This window comes from Marmota flaviventris, chromosome 14 (assembly GCF_047511675.1).
Source record: "Marmota flaviventris isolate mMarFla1 chromosome 14, mMarFla1.hap1, whole genome shotgun sequence".
In the NCBI taxonomy this organism is placed as follows: domain Eukaryota; kingdom Metazoa; phylum Chordata; class Mammalia; order Rodentia; family Sciuridae; genus Marmota; species Marmota flaviventris.
Genome location: NC_092511.1, coordinates 11536113 through 11557454, shown reverse-complemented (window position 1 = coordinate 11557454; position 21342 = coordinate 11536113). Strand labels below are relative to the sequence as shown.

The following is a 21342-nucleotide window of genomic DNA, read 5'->3' as shown; positions in this document are numbered from 1 at the left end:
ATAGTCACCTTTAATCCTGTCAAATTGATACCTGACATTAGCAATCACATTGCTGCTTTGAAACATGGTAGGGTAAAGGAAAGAGCAATAAGAGGTCTTAGTAGCAAACAGACTTGAGACACGCCCTTTACTCCATTACTAACAGTGTGACATTAGTCGCAATCTTCATCTGAGGTTCAATGTCCTCTCCATAAAACCTAGCTCAGGACTTCTACCTTGTGGATTTGAGTAAATATAAATAAAGCACCCAGTACAATATCTATACAACAGGCATTTGGAGGGTTTAGTTCGCTCTCGAAGCCAGAATACCTGGGCTTAGAATCCAGGGCTCTTCTCCTGCATCGCTCTGTGTCTCTGGAAGAACACCACCAACAGGGATGTTTAGATGTATATATGAGGGACCTGGGACAGTTAAACACAGCTGTGGGATCCAGGAAGGAGAGCTCCCAGGAAGGGCTTTGGCTGCAGATGACTCCCCTCCCCACCACACACCCACCCACACCCTTGTGCACATGATGGGCAATGCCCTGGGACCTTGAGCAGGAATGCCACTGGGTAGATTAAATTAGAACCCCTGAGTTATATCCAAAGTCCAAGTGGGGACAGACTGTGTACCAGAAGAGAAGGCTCAGGAAAAGGAAGTGGGTAGGGGCAAAGGTCAGGAGAAATGGAGGGAGGATGCTGAACTGGCTATGCCAAGCCCTTGGAAGGACTCCAGCCCACCACATACTCCACAGCACCCTCCCTCTGACACTCACTCAGAGAGCCTCCTACACATCTTTGTCTCTGAAGCTTCCACTCTCAGGCCCGCTGTCTCTCCCACACCTTGACTCTGTTAACTGATTCCCCCCGTGAGCCACGGGCCCTCTTGTCTTGACAGCCCATTTGGACCTTTGCTCCACTTCAATTATGCCCAGATCTCAACTTGCACAGCCCTAAACTCCTCCCTTCTGCCACTGTGGTAGGAGATGCTCCCGCTACTGGCTCCACCCCATGCTGTTGGCTCAGCTCCCCTGAAAGGGTTGCGGAGTCATCAGGGGAGGTAGAGAGAAAGGGATGGGAGGAGGGAGTCGTCTACTTAATTCAGGTGTCACCTGCAGAAGCTCTAATAATCTCGTGCCACTTTATGGATCAGAGCTGACACTGATTTAAAATTGCATGTTAAAATGTTCAAGCCCATGATTTTTTTTTAAATTATTAAAGACGATTTTTAGAGCAGTTTTAGGTTCACTGTAAACTTAAGAGGAAGTTACAGAGAGTTCTTCTGAGCCTCCTTCCCCACCATGTGCAGCCTCCTTAATTAACAGCATCCTCCACGGAGGCCCATTTGTTACAAGCAATGAACCTATACTAACATATCATAATCACCAAAGGTGATTTCAATGCCTCAAAAGTCTTCTGTGCTTTGCCATTCATCTCTGCTTCCTCCAACACCAACCCCTGGCAACCACTGATCTTTTTAATAGCTCAATTGTTTTGTCTTTTCTAGAACATTCTATAGTTGGAATCTTATTGTTATGGCTTTTTTGGATTGGCTTCTTTCACTGAGCAATATGCATTTAAATTTCCTCCATGTCTTTTCATGTCTTGAGAGCTCATTTCTTTTTAGTGCTGAATAATACTCCGTTGTATGAATGTGTCATAGTTTACTTATCCACTCACCTACTGAAGGGACATCTTGGTTGCCTCCAAGCTTGGGCTATTATGAATAAAGCTGTACAAGATTTTGTGTATAGTTGAATTTTCAACTCCTTTGAGTAAATAGTAAAAAGCACCATGTTGTACTATGTAATAAAGTTATGTTTAGTAGGAAATTAAAGTTAACTTTTGTAGGAAACTGTCAAACTATTTTCCAAAATGGATGTACCACCTTGTATCCCACCAGCCGTAAATGGGAGTTTCCATTGCTCCCCATCCTCAACAGCATGACAACTTTTCTTTAAATCCTTAAGATCTCATTTTGTCTTCAGAAGCAACATAACATTATATAATTTTTTTCTTATCACCCTCTCTTCGCACAGGTTATGTGACCTGACCTGTGAAATATTGCAGAGAGAGAAGATAAGGTCCCAATTTAAAGCAGATGACCTAATAGCCACCATGGAACCCGTTTGTGACTTCCACAAAACTTGTGAAAAAAAAAAAAGGAGCAAATGATTGCAGATGCATTTTCCCAAAAAATAAAAAAAAGGGAGACTGAAAGTTCAATCCAACTTGGTAATGGTGGGTTCCAACAGCGTCAATCAAAGCAGAGTCTGGAATCACACATATGTAGCCTTTTCAGATTGGTTTTTCAGTCTTCACAACTGGCGCTAGCCAGCTTTCTGTCATTGTGACGAAGTACCTGAGATAATCAACTAGAAGAAGGAAAGATTTACTTTGGTTCGTGGTTTTAGAGGCAATAATCCACTATCCAACAATCCACATGGCCTTGTCACTTTGAGCCTGTGGCAGCACAGTACACCGTGGCTGAACACCTGGGCCAAGGAGCACTGTTCACCGCATTGTGGATCTGGAAGCAAAGAATAAAATAAAGAGAGGGAGAGGAAGAGGCAAGGGTTCCAATACCCTCTTCAATGCTTGTCCCCAGTGACTTAACTTTATTCCACTAGGCCCCAACCTTAAAGGTCCCACTACCTCTTAATAGCACCACAACCCGGGGACCCAGCCTTCAACACTGTGGCTTTTGGCAAACATTTCAGATCCAACCCATAACACAACTGAAGATCCGCAGCTGTGTATCATGAAGCTGCAGCAGTTCTTCCTGAGCAGGGAAGAGGACTGCCTATGAGATTCAGCTTTTAACCTGAAAAAAATTCCATTTGTTTTGACAATGGAGATATTTCCTAGAAGTTGTATTTGGAATGTTTTAAAATCCATCTTTAATGCAATTTCAATTATTTCCCCTGACATGTTTTTTTTTTTCCAATAAGACCTTAATTTTTCTTGCCCACTAAGGATTTTCCGCTGCAGTGTTTTTAGTGACAACAGTGTCCATAATAGTTGGTGAGGTATTATTACATTTATTTCTTTCTAATCAAAAAACTTACATTTTAACTGAGCCTGGATTAGGGCAAAGAAGCCAAATAGTTCATTTTACTACCTAATCCACATAGTATATACTGTATAAGCAAGTCAAACTTTTCCTAAAGGCACTAGTGAAGCCCAATGATTAATTAGCACAACATGCTCACATTTTTTATCCTTCATTTTTTTCCCTCCTAATTCTACAAAGTGAACTGAGGCCATGGCTACTATTTCATGGGCATCATTTTGAGCAAGATTTCGTGTTTCTTTGTAGCTCTAAAATTTTATTCCTTCATTCTTTTTTAACAAATAATCATTGAGTATATTCCTATGCCAAGAACTAGCATCAAATACTATGGTGAACATAGCACAATTCCTCAAAGAACTTACATTAGATGAAAGATAAATGAAAATGTCGATTAAGGATCCCAAGCTTGACTGCAACAAGCAGAATAACCTAGTCAGCCTTTTGTTTATACAAACAAATGTCCCATCACAACTGAATTGAATATCAGTTTGGCTAAGTGGAAGGTAGTAGGCAGTAAGTAGAGTCCTTTAAAAAAAAAAAAAAAAAAAAAGAAGGTCCTTGGAAACCATCTCGCAGAAACACTGGGGCAGAAAGATAGGGAGTCCTTTGCCCAATGTCCTGCAGCCTGGGATCCAAAGCTAGAGGTGGCTGGGGATCTGGTGGGTGTATGTGCTGGGTAGGGGCGGGGATAAGACAGCTGCTCCCCTTTGGATTCTGGGGAGTGCGAATCTAGGGCATCAGCACCATCACCCTCCATTCCATCTGGATTTCTTACCCTGAACCTTTCTGAACGCTCGTTCTGTTCCAAGAATGATTTTCCATGGCTGACTTCAAACCCAACAGGCCTGATTTTCACTTGTTTGTTGCTTTTGTTTGCTTTTTCATTTGTGTCATGATTATAATTTTGTTCTAGTTGCTTGCTTCTTTCTTGAACATCAAGAATTTCTATGAAGAACAAAGAATGTTATTAAAGAATTTGAACTCTGAACCAGAAATAAACATAAGTAAAGGTCCATGTAAAAGTCTTTTAAAATTGCTATTTTTAATATTAAAGACACTGCCCTATGAAGAATTGCAGAGGGAATATTCAAATTTAAGGGTAGAAGACTGGATCGCTGCCACAAACAGCCTTCTTGGTTTCACAGTAGACTGTGAAAAGGTCAGAGGATTTCAGATGCATCTTGGTAAAATTTGCAAAAATAAAGAAAGATAAGACTGTATTCTTTCCTTTATTTTCTCCTTGATTAGTCCCAAATTCTATCAGAGGCAACTCAGTAAATCAAGATGTCCAATCTGTTTACCAAAGAAGGTGAGTAGATTGATTCTCCAACCTGAGTTTTCAAGGTACTTCTCTTTTATACAAAGTCAGAGTCTCCTTCTCAGAAAGGAGAAGTGGAGCAAGTAGAATAATCATAGAACTGACTGTCCAACCAGGCCACTCTGGGAAGTGAAAGGGGCACTACTGATAATTACTCCTGGATGGTAGACATCAGTCAGACTTTTCCAGGTAAACTGAGATAACTGAGATACGACATTACCCAGAGTGTCAGTGACTGAAGTTGGATATGAGAGCTGGACCTGGGATGGAATCTCTAACAGGCTGAGTTGGTCCTTTCTGCATCCAAGAGGCCCCACCACACTGCATGCTTTGCCGGGGTGGTTTAGGATTAGCTGGTTACTTATGTAAAGACCCTGGATCTGGTAGTTTTTTCACTTCTATACTCTCCAACCTCTCAGTGAATGTGGCTGGGCAATATGAGTCCACATAAAGCAAGGCAGGTATCCTGGCCAGGTGGGGGTAAGACAGAAAGTAGCTTGTGACAAGCCTGTGGAGGAGGAGGGAGAGAGGGCTTAAAGCCAGTGACACTGTGGACTCCCAAGGAATAGGCAGTGGAGGACCCTGTCCCAAACACAGGTGTAGGACTACATTCACTTCCCCCTCTCTTTAAAGGTGAACACTTTGACGCTCACTTGCTGAGTGATCATGGAAGGTCCCTCCTCTCCTCCTCTTTAAGATGAGCTTCCCTCACTAGTAAGTAAGGATGTTGGGGGAAACGACACCTTGTGCTGCTGTCTGTCCTTCAAGACCAAGCTCTTAATTTCCACTTCAGCTCTCCAGTCAATGCCTGGCTGTGCCTCTGGGAGCCTGGGAAGGCCCTGGACTGCTTGGTCTCAGGAACAGTGGGCTTGCCTTCCCCCCTGGACTGCTCCAAGCAAGACCTGGCATCCTGAATTGTGTGGGTGTGGAGCGGATTCCTGCACACCCACACCTCAGTCAGCCAGAGAGACTGACCACCCATGTTCCAGCCTGCTCTGGCCACATCAATCAGCAGCCTGGGTGGCCTCATGGTCACTGCAGGCGGAGCTGTTCACCAGGCTTAGCAGGACAGCCATGGTGGTTCTTGCCCAGTTCTTTGTTCCTGGGGTTCTAGTGTAAGGCACTCGACTCACAATTATCCCTCTGCTTGTTAGAATGGAGCTCTCTACGAAAGGCAGTAAAATCTACCTATAGGGAAAAATCTGTTCTGGAAAGATGTCCTGGGCATGCACATGGATCTGACTTTGGAGATATGATCATAAGTAAGAAGACTCTGTAATCCCTCTTTATTCGTTCATCTATGTATTCAGGAAAGGTTTCTTTAACATCTACTAAGCTCTGGATATAAAGTTAGATGTTAGAGATTGAAAGATACTCCAATATAATCTTAAAAGCAAAATAAAATGAAACCTCATAGTTGATGGACGGCAATCATTCAAAAAGTTATTTCTTTATAAATCAAAATGCAGCGATGACATACATAAGGGGTTCCAGGATCCCAGAGGACAAACCTCTTAGGCCACTTCTGCTTAGGAAGAACAGAGCATGCAGGGGTATGAATGGTGTCTTATGGGGCAGGGATTGTAACAGAGGTCTTAGAGTAGAAGTTAGAAGAGTGAAAGGAGGGGACAGAGGCAGAAAAGAGACACATCTGGGCATGACCCATGCTGACGGCCCTGGTGCATGATGCACAGAGGAAGCAAGAACAAGAAAAGAAGCTGGAGAGAGGGGCAGGGCGAGCTCACAGTGGACCACTTCACCAGGTGAATCAGCATGACCTTCACCTTTGTGGGGATGGAAATCCACTGAAGTGGGCAGGTGCTAAGCAGAGGACTGGGTATGGAAAGACCATTCTGGAAGCTATGTACACATAGTAACACTCAAGGGGCCCGGAGAGATTAATAGGGATCCATGTCATAACTACTGGGAGGCAGACAACGCTGCCACAGAAGCCACTGCCGTGCCCAGAGGTCTCTTCTCTGGGCATGGCCTCAGTTACCTCAGACAGGAATTCCCACGCTACCTTCGTGGTCACCACTGCTGAACTGGAAGTCTCCTGTCAATCAACCTCTGCCTGCACCCTACCTATGTTGCTGCTGCCTCTGATTCCACTGCTGCCGGCCTGAGGTCACCTGGAGGTCTTCTTTCTGGGTGCTGCTGCCGCAGAAGAAACCGCTGTCCCGGATGCAACTGGAGCCAACACTGCTGCTGACCCCTGGAGATCACCTGGAAACGCCACCTCCACAGCTGCAGTTGCAGCTGCCACTGCAGCCACTGCTACTGCTGACCTGCTGCCTGCGGCCAACCACCGCCACCACTACCACTGCTACCATGGACTAGAGGACTGCTTCGGGGGAGACTCCAAGTTTGGTTGCGTGTGGCTGCACCCATCTGGGGACACCAGCCAGAGCTTGGGGCCCAGGTGCCAGCAGCTTTACCACCACAAGAACCTCTGTGTGGGGACTCCAGCTGAGACCTGCAGGTCCAGTGTGGGGGAGCCTGAGGGTTTGGAGGAGCCTGGGGTCTTCTGCTGAGAGTGCTGGTGGCCCTTGTCTTGCTGCTGCTTGTCGGGGTTGCTCCTTTGCATGAGTGAATCCCTGGTGGTCTCTCTGCAAGTAGGAGCAGCACTGAGGTCTTGGGACTGCAGTGTGGCCAAGCCTGAGGTTATCTGAAGCCCAGATTGGTGGGATAGAGTTTGTGGGGGCTGATCTGGGTTTGGTGATCCCAAGAGATGTCAGAGACAGGACTGAGAAACTGTTGAACACTGACAGAGACAGTTCAACTTTCCAGCAAGATTTATTTTATTTTTTGATTCACTAATCTCTACCATATTTGAAACAGGATGTTTTTTATGCATCAGTGTGTGCAGGACAATGATATATGAATGGTGTTTTGCTTTTTTGTTGTATTCTTATGTCTTTAATTTTTTTTCTCATTGTTTATATTCTTCCTCTATCTTGTCTATTGTCTTGGATTTTCTTTCCAACTTTTCTCCAACCAACAGCCAATCTCTGTCGGCTCCTTTTCCACTCTTCCTATGAATTTTTACTTCTAGCTTCTCTCTTCCTCCCTTGTGAATATTGCATACTACACTACCTCTATTCTCTCATCCACCATCTGAAATTATACATAGCTTTAACAAATTTTCTGTTTGTACTATAGGTAGTTATTGAACTCATAATTTTGGTTTAATGTGAGAAAGCAGTAGACGCCTTAGTGGGAGATGTTAGGTTTAAGGCTATATATTGTGTACAATGGGTGCTGTTGATATTGGTCTCACCAGTAAAGACAAAGCACTAGAAACCTTCAGAGACCCCATAGGTCTACAGGGTAGAATTTATCCTGCCTTAGATCCATACTTTCAGATGGGAAAACACACTAACAACATGAAAATAAGGGAATAAAGCACCCCACACAAACCAAGATGCTTCAACAACAGAAAGCACTGGTAACACAGTAGAAGAAATGTCCAAGAAGGAGTTCAGTTGATATGTGATATACAGTTAAATTGATATGTGAAGTAAAGGATAGTATAAGGAGTGAAATTAAATAAAAAATAAATACAGGAAGTGAAAGACCACTTCAATAAAGAGTTAGAGATCAGGGGAAAAAAAGCAGAAATCCTCAAAATGAAGGAATCAGTAAACAAAATTATAAATTCAATAGAAAGCAGCATCACCAACAGACTAGACCACTTGGAAGACAGAAAACTCAGACAATGAAGACAACATATATTATCTTGAAAGTAGAGTTGAATATGTGGAGAAGATGATAAGAAACCATGAACAGAACATCCAAGAATTGTGGGATAACATGAAAAGACCAAACTTAAGAGTTATTGGAATAGATGAAGGAGCAGAGACGCAAACCAAAAGAATGCACAATCTTCAATGATATAATAGCAGAAAATTTTCCAAACCTAAAGAATGGAATGAAAATCAAATACAAGAGCCTTACAGAACCCCAGATGTACAAAATTAAAGCAGACCCACACCAAGACACATTATAATGGGAATGACTAACACAGAGAATAATGATAAAATCTTAAAGGCTGTGAGAGAAAAAAAAATCAAATTATGTATAGAGAGAAACTAATTCAGATGTCAACTGATTTTTCAACCCAGCTCTCAAAGCTAGGAGGTCCTGGAATAATGTTTCAAGTTTTGAAAGAAAATGGATGCCACCAAGAATTTTATATCCAACATACCACGATAAACAAAAATTAAAAGAATCCACACCTAGAAAGCCTACACTACAGAGCATTCTCAACAAAATATTCCATGAGGATGAGGTGACAAATAAAAGTGAAAACCAGCAAAGGGAGGATCTACACTAAAGGGACATTCAACCAAATGAGAAACTATGACAAATTAAAAACCAGAAATGAATCAAAATGACAGGAAATACAAATCATATCTCAATAATAACCTTGAATGTTAACATTGGCAGATTGACTTAAAAAGCAAGACCCAACAATATGCTGTCTTCAAGAGACTTACCTCATGGGCAAAGACATCCACAGGCTGAAGGCGAAAGGATGGGAAAAACTTACCACCCATATGGATGGTGTAAACAAGCAGGGGTTTCCATTCTCATCTCAGATAAAGAAGACTTCCAACCAAAGTTAATCAGAAGAAACAAAGAAGGACATTCCAAACTTCCTAAGGGAAGTATATATAAGCAGGACATAACAATTAAAAATATTTATGCCCCAAACTATGGAACTTCTATGTACAAAAAACAAACCCTTCTCAATTTCAAGAGTCAAATAGACCACAATACAATAATACTGAGTGACTTTAATACACCTCAGACATGGAATGGAACCACCATATGACCCAGCTAGCCCACTCCTCAGTTTATACCCAAAGGACTTAAACTCAGCATACTATAGTGATACAGACACATCAATGTTTATAGCAGCTCAATTCATAATAGCTAAGCTGTGGAACCAACCTCGATGTCCCTCAATAGATGAATGGATAAAAAAATGTGATATATATATATATATATATATATATATATATATATATATATATTTAATGGAATATTACTCAGCTTTAAAGAAGAGTGAAATTATGGCATTTGCCAGTAAATGGTTGGGGTTGGAGAATATCATGGTAAGTGAAATAAGTTAATCCCACAAAACCAAAGGCTGAATGTTTTCTCTAATATGTGGATGTTAATTCACAATAAGGTGGGAGGCACTAGGGAAGAATAGCATTACCTTAGATTAGGTAGAGGGAAGTGATGGGAGGGGAGGAGAGGGGATGTGGGGATAGGAAAGATAGTAGAATGAAACAGACATTATTAGTGTTTGTATATATGTGACTGTATGACCAGTATGATTCTGCAACATGTACACTTAGAAAAATGAGAAATTATAGCCAATCTATGCATGATCTATCAAAGTGCATAAATGCATTCTTCTGTCGTGCATGACTGATAAAAAATCTAAAAATTTTTTAAAAATAAAATGCATAACTGCCATGTTTCTCAGTGAATTAAAATAGAACCCTTATCATCTTGTAAAAATAAATAAATAACCTACTGGTAGGCTAAGAGCCCCAAGCTGACTGCAGAGATCAAGAGGAAGAAAGGGCTACTCTGGGTTACAAGATGGGTTTGTGACAGAGCAGACATGATAATTCAGCCCTTCTGTTTCCCAGGCCAACGTGTTTCCAGTTCATTAATGAAGCAGGTCTCAAAGGAAAGGGGCAGGGAGAGGTATGAGCCAAGACTCAGAGGAGACGTCGTCTGGAGGCCCCACACTCCAGGAGAAGCTGCCTGGAGAGTTAATCAGTGGTTAGTTGGGAAGGGCTGTTAGTCCTGAGGAGAACCCACTGGGCTAACAGGACTCGGGCTCAGGGATGGCACTTGGGGTGGGTGGATTGAGTGGTCAGAAGGCACAGAGCTCCCCTGACCTCCAGTTCCATGGCATGACTATGTCTCTGAGCCACATGTGTCATGAGTGCCATTGTAAGCATTGGTGAAAGTCAGGGACACAGCACCTGCCATAGTATAGGGGTCCAGAAGCAGACTCTGTAGTCATCAGGACTTTGTCCTAATAATAACGCCTTGTTTATCTGGTAGGATCAGGAAACAATGCTGCGGCTTTAAAGAGCTTTCCAGATAACTGAAATTCATTCCAGGAAACCAGTATCTTAAAACATGGTATCCATTTTGATATTAGCCTCCACCTCCTAAATTGAACATAATATTATCTTGATATCATCACATTTAACACCCATTCATATTGGAATATAAAGTGGCAGAGCTCTAAGAAGAGCATTGGTCTAAGTGGCCAGCATCTTCCCCTTCCTTGGTGATGGGTGGCTGGAGAGAACAAGGGAGAGAAATCCTGGAACCCTTCTTTCCTCACACCTGCCCGCTGCCCCATAATGAAGCTCATAAGCTGGGTAAGCTCTTTGCCCTACACAAAACAAGCTTTGCCATACTTTGCACTTAGTAAACTGTTATTTGTTCCCCTTTTCTTTTGCTAGAATCTCCACAAGTCCCAGACTACCTTACTTTTGCATTCTTTCAACACTTTTTTTTTTCTTTCTCCTTGCCTGTTATGATCAAGTTTTAAAATACTGTTACTGGAAGACTCTTTAGGCATTATTTAGATATACCCCTTACCTTTTTATGAATGGAGAAACTGAGGCCCGGGAAGGAGAAAGGCCTTGGCCACAGTCATACTGCAAAACAGAGGCAAATCTAGGGTGAGGACCAGCTCACCCTCTCCTGGGTCCATACGTGTGACTCCTTCATCAGCCCCTGGGCTCCTGCATGATTTCAAAGGCCCAGTTCAATTGCTTCTTTGCCAGTGAGCTTTCCTCAGCACACACAGCAATTATGCACCTGATGTGTACTTGGGATGTGGCACCTACCCCAGGGCAGCATGGTGCTGTATCTTATGTCTGCTTCCCACACGATGGCATGACTTCTCAAGGCCAGGGCAGTGGACTGAACTGTGTCCCCTCTAATTCCTGTTCTAAAACTCTAATGCCTCCCAGTGGCTGCATTTGGAGACAGGGCCTAGAAGCAGGAAATTAAGGTTAAATGGGGTCAGAAGGATGGGGCTGTGATCCAACAGAAGTATTTTCTTTAGAAGAGACACTGAAACACTCACTCTCTCTTCTCCCTCCCTCACATGATGACACCCTGTGAAGACACGGAGAGAAGGCAGCCACCTGCAATTCAGGAAAGAGCCCTCATCTGACCCCAACTCATCTGGCATCTTGATCTTGGAGATCTTCTGTCTCCAGAACTTAAGGAATTACATTTCTGTTGTTAAAGTGCCTCAGATCATGACTTTTTGTTATGACAGCCCCCCCACATTAAACCAAATAGGAACCGGTTCTTATCATCCACTCAACAGCCAGCACGGTGCCTGGGACACAGCAAGGGTCAGTAGACAGAGGAAGAATGGGCTGGAGGAGCATGAGGCAGAGAAGGAAGCTCTGATGGTGGCTGCTGTAAGTGGACAAAGCATTTGGATTAAAACAAGTGGGTTCCAGAGTTGTGGAAAGTAAGATGGAAGCACAGCTCTCAGCTCATGGCCCGTGCAGGACTCGGCTTTCTGGATACCCTCCCCTGTTACTAAAATAAACTTTGATGTGTCATTGGAAGATGCCGGTGTAGAACAGAGCTGGTACTTTTAATAGAATTAATCACAAAGGGAAGCAGGAGCTTCCCATCTCTGAAAGTTACGAGAAGCTGGAAAACCTGGTACCTGATGTTAGATTCGTGGTCCCTTGATTAAGTTTAGTTGAGAAAGAATTTAACATGCATTTGTTGTGACAGCCCATGAGAGTGCCTGGCTTCCTGCATGTGTGTCTAAATTCCCTGTGCACAGCTGTGAGAGGAATGCACAAGCTTGGAAATTTTCTAGAATGCATTGCCTGGGAGCTGAAGCTCAACAAACATGAGACCACATTAGGAACCATTTGTAACATGCCCATCCCCCACATCCCTGCCCCCAACGCCCTCTATGCCACCCATCTTTCACTTTCACCTTTGGAATTGAGAACTGAGTCTACAGAGTCTGAATTAACCAGAAGCTCACAGAGCTCAGAAGATCCTTAATGATCAATGATTCTACCACCATCCCCATCAACTCCCAAATATAAAACCAACATTATTTATACTATAGTCTTATCTATGTTTCTTGAAAACTCTGATAATGGGGAATTAATTACCATCAGAAGCAGTGCTATCTCTTCCTGTTCCAGACTGTAAAGATAATTCTTGCACAGGGACAGAGTTAGGTAAGAAAAGTCTCACACAGAAACCATCTCCTTCACCATGCAACATTGGAACTCCGACACTATAGTCCCGAGACTTTAGGCTCAGTAGTATCTCACCAATAAGGATGCTATAAGTAATAAATGCATAGACTATGGTACCCATGAGTATTCAGTATAATCATGCTACCAGTCCTCAGTTTGTCTGTCTTCAGGCACTCATTAGCAACATGGTTACAATGAATACACATGGAATACCATAGCCTATGCATTTGTCATTTGTAGTGTCCTTGTTGGTAAGCTATCACTGAACATTAATAAATCTTTTAGAACTGGGGACAGATTGACATCAGATAAAACTCTCTACATAAAGTAAAAGTAATCTTTTCCATTTATATAGTACTTTAGATTTTATAAAAAGGAGTCCACATTTGTTCTTTGTTCCTTCATTTGATTCTCACAATGACCTTTTGCTGCACCTGTGTTCGACAGACAGGAAAATTGAAGCACAGGAAGGAGACGTGATTCACACAAATGTTCACATTCAGGTGGTAGTCAAGCTTGGACTCAAATCCAGGTCTGTCTGTCTCAGAATCTGAGTGGATTTTTTATGTGGTTTTTGGTTAGAAATGAGAATCTATGACAAGGAGAATTCTTTGCAGAGTGGAAGAGGCTGGTGGCTCTATGAGAGGACCCACCTAATACACAAGGAGAATTTTTGAGGAAATTGACACCACATTTCATGGAAACCCTGAATTCCTAAAGAGCGTTGAGAATGGTCATCGTGAGCCTTTGCAACTGAGATTGCAAAAGACTCAGAGGATGTTCTGTGGCCACTGGAGTCAGGAAGACATGCAGCTTCTGCTCTGTGGAGAAACCAGTGTTTCACCTGTGTTGCCTGGAACCAGGGGGCACAGCACACTGAGCTGGCTTTGGTTAGAGGGGGTCGGGAGAAGTGAAAAACCGTCCTGACTATGGATATGCCTATACTTTCACACCTTCTCCGTCTCATCCAATTGGCACGGGCATTCCCATTATTCATCTTTAATATCATTTCAAAGAGGTCAAAGGAAAAGATTAGAAATTTACCTTAAGTTGATATTGAAAGTGTGTTAATCCGCTTTTCTGTTGCTACAATAAATAACTGAGATAATCCTCTTTCAGAGAGAGAAAGTTTATTTGGGCTCTCAGTTTGGGGGCTTCCGTCTGTGGTCAGTAGGCCTCTTTGCTTTGGGGCCTATAGGGAGGAAGCACATCATGGCAAAAGGTATGTTAGAGAAGAACCACACATCTCATCATGAGCCAGGGAGCAAAAAAAAAAGAGGGTGCCGCAGTCTGGCTGGGCACAAATCACGAGCCACTCAAGCAGGAACAAACTTTATTTCCAAACTCCACCAGCACACTCCCCGGGAACTCTCCCAAACGCCACCCACGGGGCTCCTCCAGGAACACACCACACACCAACCTGAACTCCCACCACCGGAACTTTTCCAACCAACGCGAACTCTTCAGGAATCCCCGCGAGAGCTCAACCAGAACTCAACGGGAACTCCGCGAGAACTCAAAAGTCATCATCTTAATGGCTCGCTGGCGTCACCTCTCAACCACTACTTCTGGCAAAAATGCCATGCGTCATCCCGACTCGGCTGTGGCCCTCAACAAGAGGGAGAGAGAGGAAGGAGCCAGGTCCCACTATCCCCTGGTAGGTCATGCACCAATGACATGAAGAGTTCCCACTAGGCCCCAGACCCTTAACTTCCCACCGCCTCCCAATACCACCACCCTGGGACTGAGTCTTCAACACACAGGTCTTTGGGAGACAGTTAAGATCCAAACTATACCAAATATCTTTATCTTTAAAAAGGCAATTTCCTGGGGGTTTTGCCATAGGGATGTGCTTGGTTCTAAGGGCTCAGGTATGCTTTGGTGACTCAGTGATGCAATGACCTCATCAGTGAAATGGGAGTAGCTCTTTTCTGAGAGCAGGGAGCTGGTCCACACAGTGGTCCATGGAGCCTAGATGTTCTGAACACTGGGATACAAAGCTATTTGGCTGGTGTATACACAAGGTCTGGTGCTGGCTGATGCCCTGCCATGGATACACCCTTTTCACTCAGCTGAGTCCATTTCTGTGGGGAGCCTTCCCAAATGCAAAACAATTATATAAGCTACTGCTAGTTAGCTTAATTGGTACATTTAGGTTAGTCATGCAAATTAGGTTCTTTTATATTTTGCCAATCTTTCATAGTATAACAGGACTGTTCTCATGTTAAGAATTTCAAATAAATGTTTCCTGGTGTGATTAGAATCTGCTCAGCAATTACCTGTGAACACGTTGACTCTTGCGCCTGATGGTGGATAAAGAGTTTGAAGGCCTCTCTGTGGATTCCTTCATCACCTCCCTCCTTGGAGTAAGAGGGTCCCCAGCTGTGCCAGGATCAAGGCGGCTTGGAGCACTTCTCAGAGCAGGTTTGGAGAGCTGACACTGACATGCCCAGATCTGTATCTTCTGCCAACACCCACCATCAGTCACAGATAGGCAGCTGCTTCACCCTCTCCTCCACTCCCAGGGCTACATCTCCAGCCCACTTCCTCCTTGTCATTGTCCCTGATGCTGGGATAGACTCCTGACTCATTCCCTTCAAACCCACCTTCAGAGTGTCTAGATTGACTTTTGGAAATGCAAATCTAAAAATCTCACTCAAAACCATCTGTGGATTGTTCCTTACTGCCCAGTGAATGGACCTACAAAATGGCCTAAACTCCTTTTCCTAGTCCTGGCAAGAGGGAGGGAAATAACCTTTTGAAATATCCCCAAACCTTCTCCCTAGCAAAGGCCTACTCTTCAGAAAAGCGATTTTATTAGGAGCTAATTTGACTTAAGGTCCAGACTCCAGCCACTCTGAATTCCAGTGTCTCCTGGAGGGGTAAATTAGCTAAGGAAATTAAGTCAGTTAAGAATCTGCTGTAGACTCCAGAGGCCTTGGACTCTGAAGGAGCACAGAGGAGAAGCGTGTGTGGAGGTCGGCTCAGGTACAGGACCACGCCTTGGCTGACCGTCCACTCTCTCTACAAGGCCCCGAAGAGTGAATCAGCAATATTTCAAGATTAGGATGGATCCTAGGGGGCAAAATACCCCAGAGAAAAGCCTCTCCCATGGACATACTACACCATCCAGGTGACCACAGAGATGTCTGCTGGAGCCCCTGTGGCTCTCACACTCACAGACACCAGGGCTGGATTCCTCTCTCACAGTTACCCTATGGGAGATGTGGTGGTTAATTTTATGTGTCATCTGGACTGTGCCATGGGGGCCAGGTTAAGCATTATTTCTGATTGTGTCTGCGGGATTGGTTCTGGTGAGCTCAGTGCAGTAGATTGCCTTCCTTGATGTGATGGACAATCCCCTGAGAGCCTTGCCATGAGTTCAATGTGTTCAAAAAAGTTCACGTCAGAAACTTAATCCCCAGTGCAACAGTGTTGAGAAGGAACCTTTAAAAAATGACTGGGACATAAGCCCTTTACCTTCATGAATAGATAAGATTCCTGTTGTTTTCATGGGAGTGAGTTAATCATCACATGTGTGGGTTTGTTATAAAAGCCACGTTGCTTTCCCCTTGCATGCCCATCGTGTGATTCCACCTGCCATGTGATCACATAGCAAGATGGCCCTCGCCAGATGCAACCCCTGATCTTAGACTTTCCAGCCTCTATAACCACGGGCCAAATATGTTTCTGTTATTATGAACTACCCAGTCTGTGGTATTATGATACAGCAGCACATAATGGACTAACACCAGCCTAAACAGAACAAAAAGGCAGACAAAGAGGAATCCATTCCTTTCTATTTCCTGCTTGAGCTGAGATATCAGTCTTTCTCTCCCCTTAGGCTGGAATTAGTTTTCCTGAGACCATCCATTTTCCTGGGTCTCTAGGTTGCAGACAAAAAGTTGTAACACTTTTGGGCCTTTATAATCATGTGAACCAAATCTTCACAACAAATCTATCTATCTATCTATCTATCTATCTATCTATCTATCTATCTACCTGACTAACACAGTACAGGCCACTAATCATGGGTCTAAGACCCAGAATACATGCATATTTTGAGCATATGTGATCATATGCAGTTTTCTAAGTCTTAGGATTCATTATGTCCCTTAAGATCCTTTAGACTGTTAACCAAAAGACAAAGTGTCACTAAAAAGAAGACCTTTTTGTAGAGTACACCCTGGGGAGGAGTGTACTTAAAGAAGGCTATTGAAGATATGATAAATCCATCTATTATGTCACCGAACTGTAATTTTTATGAGAAGTAATATAAACTAGAAAACAACAGCAGAAACAATTGGTACCTTCGGCTACAGATAAAATCAGAAGCATCTTCATGGCACCATGACAACCTCCCCCTTCCCCCATATTACAGCAGCCACAAATAAGCTTGAGGCATAAATAATAAATTGCAAAAATATGTAATATCAATGGAAAAGTAAGAATGCTATCATATATAAGACTCATGTTGAAAGAAAAGTACATATAAAGATCTCTAGCAAACCTATAATGGAAAAACAAAGCTCTCAATAAAAAAGGAAGTAAAATTGCAAACAGTTAGACTATAAAGAAAAATGCAAATGCCCAATAAATATGAAATGTCATTCAACTTTACAAATAATTGAAGTACAAAGCTGGTTATGCCATTTTTCGTCTAAAGAACTGACAGGAATTTAAATACAAGCAAAACTGATATTGATAAATATATAAAATACTGATTCTCAGTTCTGGCCATGTGATGAAAAAAAAAAAAAAAAAAACAAAAGGAGTTTATGAAATATTGATACCATCATATGCTTCTGCTATGAGACTTGCCCTTCCACCATAAGCAGCTAGAAAACCATACAAATATGTAAAGCAAAAGTTTTCAGATACTGAGCAACAGGCAAAGTAAGCTGTTGTCATGAAAAGAAGAGGGAAAAATGAGGAGAGCTCTACAGCAGCTCCATTTGCTGCCCAGAGGCAATTTCTAGGACATGGTGCAAACAGAGAACCCAACAAATCTCCGCAGTTTCACTGAGCTGAAGACAGAGATCAGTAGTTCCAGAGAGCCAATTTTCCGGACTAATATTTACAGGGCAGAGTACTAAAAAGGGGGAAGCTGCACAGAGAGCTCTGGTGATCTGAAGAGTGGACTCCTGAAATATTTTACTGACCAGTGATCTCTTCACTCAAGGGGAAAAGTCAATGGGTGGAGGAAGAGGAAGGACAGGAGCAGCAGACTGAACAATTCTGGTAGCTCATGAAAAACTGTTAATAGTGGGTATAGGCATCCAAACACTACTGGCTCGGTAATGGGGCTAAATTAGACTAAAAGTTACTGTAAGTTCTCTCAAAGTTTTAAAGCAATCCTCGAGACACTCAAGATTGTAAGTGACTCGTTTATACTAATTAAAGAATTACAACAAAATCCAAAACTCAACATCATAAAATATACAATGTCAGGCACCAAATAAATATTAACAGGCTTAACAAGTATGCAAAGAAATATGCAAAAAATAGATACTTGTTAAGGATGCAAAGAAGAAGAAAAATATGATCCACAACCAGCAACAAAATCAATCAATAGAAACATAAAAAAAATGACATGTATAATGACATCAGCAGGCTGGACACTAAAACAGATATTATAGGCATGAAGAAAGGATGGGAGAGGTTCATCAAGGTGTAAAAAAGTTATATAGGATTAGTAAGTTCTGACATGCTATTGCCTGGTGAGGTGACTATAAATAATGAAAATATATACATACCAGAAATCTAGACAAAAGGATTTGTTTTTATCATAAAGAAGTGAATGAGGAGGTAAATAATTTTAACCTGATTTAAATATTACACAATGTATATCTGTGTTAAAACATCATGTTACCCCATTAATATTTTTATGTTTTTGTGCCAGTTAAAAATAAATTTAGTTTGAATAAAAAACATCTGTTATAAATATATTTTAATAACCTTAAAGAATAAGGGAAAACATGATGAGAAGAAAAGTGAAAGATATAACAAGACTAAAACAAAACTTCAAAAGATGAAAACTTTAGTATAAGACAAGAAAAATACACCAAAAAGATTAAGCTGCACATTAGACATTCAGAAATTATTAATGAAAACATAGAATGGGAGCCCTTCAAATGGGAGATGAATTATTGAATCCTTTCCTCCATAAATTCAGCAACCAGCTAAGAAAAGAAAAAGGAAAAATGCCAATTGGAAAGAAAAAAAAATAATATTTTATTTGAAGATCACATGGTCATCTATTTAGAAAATTCCAAGAAATCTATGGGAAAAAAACACCTATTAGGACTAATAAGTTAGTTTAGAAAGATCCCAAAAGTATACTATAGAAAAATCAATCATGTTTCTACAGATTAGCAACATATAAGTGTAAATTAAAATATAAAATTTCACATATGATATCATCAAAAATATACTTAGTGATAAATTTAATAAATATATGCAAAATCTCTGAACTGAAAATTATCAAATGTGAGGAAAATTAAAGATAAACCAAGTACATGAAGAGATAGACCATGTTCATGGATTGGAATACTTACTAGCATTAAGGTGAAACTGTTCCCAAATTGACCTATAGATTCAATATCATTGCAAACAAAATCAAAAATAATTTTTGGATAAATTTATAAGCTAATTCTAAACTCTGTAGAGAAATAAAAATGACCTAGTATAACCAAATCAATTTTTTTTTTTTTAAAAAAAGAACAAAATTGAATGTTTGAATCTCTGATTTCAAGACTAGTAGTAATCAAAACAGTGAGTGGATAGCATAATACATGTAGGTCACTAAAGCATAATAAAGAGTCCAGAAATAAATCATACATATATGACAGATTGATATTTTTATTCAATATGTAAATAATAAAGTTGTTGGAACAATTGTATATTCATCTGCAAAGCAATAATGTACCTCAATCTTATTCTAAAATGATATATAAAAATTATCTCAAAATGGATGATTAAACCTAAACAAAGGAACTGAAAATATAAAACTTCTGGGAAAAAATATTTGTACCTTGAGCATGAGAAAACTTTTCTTAGGTAGGAATTAAAAGATATAACACATAAAGGAAAGATGATTAAAATTGGACTTTGTTAAAATTATTCTTCAAAAGTTAGTGTTAGAGAAATAGAAGGTATATAGAAAAAAAGATGCTTGCAAATATATATCTAATTAAATAATGATATACAGCGTAGTTTAAATATATTTGTATATTCAAAGAAATGCAAAATTCTTACAACTCCATAAAAGAAGAAAATACACCAATTTAAAGAAAGCAAAAGTTTGGAAGGAAATACTTCATGAAAGAAGAAATATGAATGATGAATGTATACACGAGAAGTAAATTGTTAGACACTAGAAAATGCAAATTAAAACCATAATAACATGACTAAAACTGAAAAGTCAGACAAAATCAGTGTTGTCAGGAATGGGAAACATTTCTAGAAGAAAAGCAAAATTATACAGTAGCATTGGAAAATAGTTATACAATGTCCTGTGATATTAAATACATGTTTACCATTTAAAGTCTCACTCTTAGGTTTTTAACTAAAAGAAATCAAAGCATACGCCCATAAAAACTTTTATATTTTAATGCACACAGTAAATTTGTTAATAACCCCAAACTGGAAATATTTCAAATGTTCACCAACTGGCAAATGGAAAAGAAAATAGTGATGTATCACACAACAGCACACTACAGGTAAAATAAATAAGCTACTATTACATGCATAACATGGATGAATTTTAAAAGTGTTACATAAAGTAAAAGAAGATCAGACACCAAAGCCTACTTACAAGTGATTCCATTTATATGAAATTCTAGAAAAGTAAAAAATGTGGTGCTAGAAGAGTAGTGGCTCAGTGATTGCATGAGATGATTGGACACAAAGCAGCGGAGGGACATTTTGGGTGATGGAAATGTTCTATATTTTGATTGTGACTGTGCTTATGAAGCATTGTATCCTCAGAATGGATTTATTTATTGTATGTGAAATATAATTTCAATATGTCAACTATGATATCAATGCCTGGATCCCCTTCTGAATACCAGCTGTAATTGGGGATGATATTTAAGTATCATTTTCTTGGATTTGGCTTTCCTCCTGTTGGAGAACATTCCAAGTTGTCCTAACAGGAAAGCAAGATCATCAGTCCTGCTCTAGGGAAATCAGCGCTCTTACCCTCATGCATGACTGGTGGGAAAGTAAATTTGTGATCTTTTCTAGGAGTTTGGTAATATGTATTCTAGTTAAAGACATATTTATACTTGGACATGAAGATTCTTATTCCATAAGTTGGTAAGGATATAATCAAAGAAATACACTGAGGTGTCTAAGCAGGAGTACTCAGTGTAGACTCAGTTTCAAATAGCAAAATAAACTAGAAACAACTTATATTACTATGAAAAAAGGAAATGATAACCTGTGGTACGTCCATTGTGCATATTCACAATACTCTGAATATTTTAATATAGAGACTTAAATATTGTAATATAGAGGCAATATTTTTCAGTTGGAAAAGTTGCTCCTGATGTATTGAGTGAAAATGTAAGTTATGAAAAAATATGTATAATGTCCAATTTGCATGGCATATTTTATAGAGAATATGTATTTACCATGAATGTGTAAATGTTCATCAAAATATACACGAGGTC

General features: G+C 40.8%; 1 long non-coding RNA gene across 1 annotated transcript; it reads right to left on the bottom strand.

The window, feature by feature from the left end:
* Window positions 1–3767: 3767 nt before the first annotated feature.
* Window positions 3768–11075, bottom strand: LOC139701696 (uncharacterized). The gene is made up of 3 exons (XR_011704225.1): window positions 11016–11075; window positions 8873–9034; window positions 3768–4000 (listed from the first exon to the last, which is right to left on the bottom strand). It is a non-coding gene; the product is annotated as an uncharacterized lncRNA (long non-coding RNA).
* Window positions 11076–21342: the final 10267 nt, after the last annotated feature.